Below are 6426 nucleotides of genomic sequence, written 5' to 3'. Positions count from 1 at the left end.
CACACACACACACACACACACACACACACACACACACACACACACACTAAAAGTTTTAAAAAGTTCATGCCCTGAAGGGTAGAGCACAGGAGAAGCATGGAGCAGGATAGAGACTAGCTGGGGGTCCTTCAGAAAGGTCATGATCTTCTTCCCTCCAAAGTTATCAACCAGAGACCAGGCTTTCCCGTGTTCCCCAGCTGTGCCCAGTCACACAGCCTCAGGGTCCTCAGAGATCCTTTCATTCAACCTCATGTTTTATAAAGACAAAGCAGTTTCAGGAGAAGTGGGATTCCCATGGGCACTCTGAGTTAGCCAGGGCCTGGAAACCAGGCTTGTGGAGTTCTACTCCGCCCCAGCAACCCCCACCCTGCCACCAATACCTTTGCTGCACTTCTGTAACTAGACTGAGCTCATCTTCTGAGAACATTCCAGCTCCCACCTAAACTCAGTCACCTTTCTACTTAGTCTTAATTTTGTTCCATGTACATACCTAGACTCATTTACTTTATTCGTCCATTCAAGAAGCTGTGTTCCCTAGCACTTCTGTGAAACCACAGGCAGTAGACAGGGTCTTCCTGCCAAGAGAAACTTCTAGTTGTGGGACTTCCATCCTCACAACAGCCAATGTGTCGGGGGTGCATTCTTCACCACCTCCTAATGAACTCCACTCATTTGCTTTATGAATGTTTTATGAAAGCCACCTGGTTCTTATTAGATTTTTTTTTCTTTAATTTTAATCTGCTTTCATTTCCTTTCTCTCTCACTCAAACCTCCCAACACAAGTGATGTGAGTATGATTTGAAAGAGTCACTCTGTTCATGGTCATAGGGACTCTGAGCTCTTTGGCGGGTAACGTGCAATGATCCTGCGGTACCCAAGCATGTCTGAAGGAAAGGGATTGCCGCTTTGCTTCATTTTTTTGAGCCAAAACAAGCAAGGGAATACATATTGAATTCACTTCTGTGAATCAAACATGACTGAAACACCTCAAAAAATCCAACCAAGACAGAAAGTGGGTGAAAGTTTGACTGAATGATCACAGCAGATTTTGAGGGGCATTCCTAAGACAGATGCAAAGAAATCAGGTGTTATCCCAGATGGCTCAGACTACCAGGATCTAACATCATAAGCCATGAGCATGAACAGGGGCTTACTCTGGCAGATGAAAAGCTGAGAAGGCCCCAGTTTCCCCTTCTAGAGTCTCAGCCAGTATTATCTGGCTATTCCTTTTTGTTGTTGTTTGTTTCAATAAAAGTTAATCAAAATTTCCTCCTGCTCCTCCTCTTTCCCTCCTCCCACCTCCTTAAAATCATATTTCTTATAGAAAAACAAATAAATCTGCCACACATTACATCTATATGCTATAAGAGACAGGAGTAAAACCTACTATTGAGATGTAACCAAGACTCAATATTATCTGAGTCAGGCAGGCTTGAGTGGAAATCTTTCACCTAAATCAGTGATTCTGGGAACAATTACTGATGGTTTGATCTTCTGATTTGGCTCTTCATCTATAAAATGAGTGTGGTCAGCATATGTTACTTTATTGTTTAGTGTATTCGTTGGTGGGTAAGACTTTAAAGCCCTTTTTACAATGAAAATACGGTTTCCAATAAAGACTTGTATTTTTTGGATAAAACAAAAACAAAGAAACACCAAAAATCAAAACAAAACAAAACAAAACCCAAAACCTCAAAGCCTGCCTCCACAATGATATATTTTTTCCCAAAAGGCCACACCTACTCCAACAGGGTCACACCTCCTAATAATGCCATACTTCCTATGGCCCAACATTCAAACTCACGGATCTATGGGTGTCGTTCCTATTTAACCTACCACTGTTTAAAACTCAACCATGCCAATGAGACTCTATTCTAGAAATTTCTCAGAACACTATAAATAAGTAAAGCTCTTTTTCATGGGGACAGGGCAGGACTTAAACTTGGAACTACCTGCCTTCCAGCTTTCCCTTCACAGAAAGCATATTTGGGAAGAAAGGACTCAGGATAAACTGAACTCAGGGAAATAGAGTAAGTCTAGTCTAATGACATTATAGCAATCATATGTATCTAGAAATCAAGGAATGAAGCAGTTCAGAGCCAGAAATATGCTTAGGCTAACTGGTACTCCAATAACTTGCATTTGTAAGAGGCCTAGACTAATATAATAAAGCTAGTAGATCAAAGAAGCAAGAGTTTGTCATATGGGGACTGTTGTAGTTTGCTTCCTGATGTTATGATCGAACACTTTAAGCAAAAGCCACTGAGGGGAAGAAAGGTTTTGTTTCAGCTCACACTTCAGGTTATTGAGAGAAACCAAGTCAGGGATCTGAAGCAGAAACCCTGAGGAAGGCTGTTTGCTGGCTTGTTCTTTGGCTCAAGGTCAGCCTTCTGATACATCCTAGGCCTACCTACCTAGGGATGGTGCTACCAACAGTGGGCTAGGCCCTCCTACAGTGGTCCTCAGTGCAGACTGTTTTCCACATACATGGCCACAAGCCAATTTGTTGGAGATGATTCTTTAGTTGAGATTGTCCCTTTCCAGGTGAGTATAGGTTGTGTTGAGATGAAAATAAAAACTAAACAGTATAGTGTTTCAGTAAACATTGGAGGTCACTGTTATCATTGTTGTATCGATTTCCTTTTCCGGTCTTCCATATTTACCTGTCTTCTGTGGTTTCAGGGGTTGGGGAGTAAAGTCTATGAGGGGAAGTTCTTTATGGAGACACTGAGCCCTGTAAAATGACCTTGAAAGGCTTATTTCTGTCTTTTCGTGCCTGCAAGGTCAACCATCAGACAAAATAGCTGAGTGGAGCCAGCGTTTTGATGAAGAACAGGAAAAGAGCTTTCCCGGGAATTCCATCCCATCTTCCTGATCCCAAAGATGCCTTTTCCTGTCTGCTTCCCTTTGTCCTTTTCTGTTTCACTGACAGACTCCAAAGAGCCTGACGTTTTTAAAGGTGACACAACTAAGGCCTCATCACTCTTTGAACACTCCAAGCAAGGAAGTAAAGAGACTCAGAGGAGAACCATTTCCTTCCAATTTTATATTAGAATGGGAATTAGCTGCACTTGAGAAGAAATGACTTAGTAGCAATGGATCCCTGGCTTTCGGAATATGGGAAATGGAGATGCAGAGAGCAGGAATCAATCAGTTAACCAGCCAGGTTAACTGATGTGTTAAGTCTACAAGGTGCACAGCACATTGCAGCTTCTCTCACACTCTGCATTGGGTTTTGACCAGGAAGCATGGTTAGGAGTTGACAGTAATCACTTGTGAGGCATCCTAGATACTTAGCACAGTTTAAAAGCATCCAATAATTATCTAAAGTGATAGGAATACCCTCTCTGGAAAATGTTAGAAATCCAAGTGCAATGCCTTAGAGTTGTAGATAGTAAAGAGATGACATTCAGATATAATCCAGGATAAGAACATCATTTTTTTCCCAAAGAAAATGACTCCATATATATAGTGCCATGTCACAGTATGTAGAGGGACAGTGTAGGAAACAGGATATTCCCTTCTTATGCTTTCTTGTGGCGCTTTAATACTCTCCCTACCCCACTTTTCTCTTTCTCTCCCTCTCCTTAACTTTTGTCACAAGTCATTAAATTATTGTTTTCACTGGTGACCAACTCCAGGATTAACTCTCCCTCCTACCAATTGGCTTCCCTGCCTGCATGACTGCACCCAAAAGATCTTATTCCTGAATAAACCCCACTCCAGCTTGTCCTTGACTCTGCTTGTGAAGCAATCAAAATTAGATTACCATTTTACAATTCTCATTCCCAATCTTCTTTCAAACGTGGCATTGAAGACATTTTCACAAGCAGAAGAGGTGTTGTTGTTGCTGCTGCTGCTGCTGCTGCTGCTCTTTTTATTTTTGGAACCTCAAGGACAATTTTATTAAAGCTTAAAAGAAAAATGTTTCAGGGCAGCTAAACTATAGCTGTACTTGTTTCTGAGTCCTGTGATATACAGAGCTAGGACAGATAGAAAAGTTTTATTGGATTGTTTGTTTGTTTGTTATATAGGAGTAGGGGTTGAATCCAGGTGTAGTGGGAAGTTTTGGTTATGTTATGTAAATATGTTTTTGTTGCAATCCCAAGTGTGGGATTTATATCTATAGCTGATAACAGCCTCAGGAAAGGGTGCATGATCCTTGTCAGTTGGAAACTGCCTCATGCAGGAGGCATGGTTTTTACCAGCTGGAAAACATCCTGGTGCAGATTCTGAGAAGGTATAAATAGGAGCCCAGAGAGAGAAAAAGAGAGAATATGCTTCACTTCACTTCGAGACACTCCTAGAGAGAAACGCTTTGGAGAACACTTGAAGGAGGTTGCTGCTGCCCCTCCTTCTGTTGCTGTTGATCCTTGTTGCTGCTTTCGCTATTACTAGATTGCTGGATTGCTGGATTGCTGGATTGCTGGATTGCTGGATGATTGCTGGTTTGCTAGTTTTCTGATTTGTTCTGCTGTTGCATTTGCTACTGCTGTTCTTTTGCTCTTTTGCTGGACTGCTGGACTGATGGATATCCTGACAACAAAGAGTAGAATCACCCCAAGGAACTATGTCTAAAGAGTTCTACATCCCCTGTCCCTACTAACCTTCTTCCTCTCCTACATAGGGTTTGGGGGTTGAAAGGGAGGTGGAGGCTTAAGGAACCTCAAATAAAGTAGGTTTAAGAAATCAAAGCCTACACCCAGGTACTCATACGTGGAGGCAAGTGCTCTGCTTCTTAGTCACAGGCATAGCCCTATCTGCTGTGTTTTAAATGATTGACAAGCTTGTAACATCCATTAGACACCAGAGAATCCCACTCAGGATCAAAATGTAAATAAGAATTATCTAAACGTGTGCCTCAGAATGTTTCCTAAGGTAGGTGGGAATATGTAAGAAAAAAGTATCAAAGGGAAAGTTTTTTGTTTTTGTTGTTGTTTCTGTTGTTTGTTTGTTTTTAAATACAGTCTCCACTCTTCATACAGTTGGGAATCTCTGTTTGAAGATAGTCTGAAGACCATGCTAATTGACACAACACCCCCCCCCTTAAAAAAACTTTGGAGGAAGTGTTTTCAGAATTCAGAAATCTGTCTTTTCAACCTAGCAGTTCCTATTTGAGAGGACACAAAAGGATGAGAGGTATAGAGGCTAGTTCACAGTGTCCTTCACTGAAACATGGTTGATAAAAGTAAGACAGTCAAGCAAAAAAGGGATAGTGACCCATTTTCTTACATAACGTTGGCGTCAGAAATCTTACCTAGGAAAGCAACTCTTGAGTGTGGCTCTCTAATTGGACAATATGGCAGACTTCACCCAGCAAAGCAAGGAAATTTAGGAACTAACTGAATGCCACTCACTGCAGGTGGAATGAGTTCCATAAACCAGACCTGGGGATCTTCGCCTACATGGACGGTAGCATCCTGCTTCCTTCCATCTGTTTCACTCTTTTTCATGATTTGTTTGTGATGCCCTTGATATGTCATGCCTCCTTTCACTATCTTCACTCCTTTCACTCCTTTGCTTGGCCCAGGACTTCCTAGGACCACTATCCCAGTAACAGGTACCACAAAGGCCATCTCAAGCCCAGGTCTCACCCTGTCCTGCCCTAGAAGACCGGAGAGGTGACTCCTCGCCCAACACCTTCAGCTGGTTTCTCCAGTTTTACTGGTGAAGAAGCACTTTTTGGCTGGGTGGAAGCTATATCCTCAGAATTCTCTAGTGAGAAATAGTTCGTTTCATTTCAGGAGAATTTTCTTACTCTGTGGCTTTTGTACCTCTCTTCTGATCTAACCTTAAAACAGTATTGCCTGCTTCATGAAACTGCTCTTCCATGTCAGGCGTTTCCTATTCTCCATGAGCAATTCTCAGTGCCCTCCCTCCCATTCGTACTTCTCCAATCTAATATCATATCTCCGGACTCTCACAGCTTTCCTCCAACAATGGTAGTTGTTTTTTTTTTTTTAATAATTATTTTTTTTATTTTTATCAATTACAGTTTATTCACTTTGTATCCCCCCTGAGGCTCCTTCCCTCCTCTCCTCCTAATCCCACCCTCTCTCCCCCTTCTCCACCCATGTCCCTCCCCAAGTCTACTGATAAGGGAGGTCTTCCTTTCCTTCCTTCTGATCCTAGTCTATTAGGCCTCATCAGGAGTGGCTGCATTGTCTTCCTCTGTGGCCTGGTAAGGCTGCACCCCCCTCAGGGGGAGGTGATCAAAGAGCAGGCCAATCAGTTCATGTCAGAGACAGTCCCTGTTCCCATTACTATGGAATCTACTTGGACACTGAACTGTTATGGGCTACATCTGTGCAGGGGTCTTAGGTTATCTCCATCAATGGTCCTTGGTTGGAGTGTCAGTCTCAGAAAAGACCCCTGTGCCCAGAATTTTTTGGTTCTGTTGCTCTCCTTGTGGAACTCCTGTCCTCT

Source organism: Psammomys obesus, unplaced genomic scaffold, assembly GCF_907164565.1.
Source record: "Psammomys obesus unplaced genomic scaffold, mPsaObe1.curated_primary_1811, whole genome shotgun sequence".
Lineage (NCBI taxonomy): Eukaryota > Metazoa > Chordata > Mammalia > Rodentia > Muridae > Psammomys > Psammomys obesus.
This window is presented reverse-complemented; position numbering follows the sequence as displayed.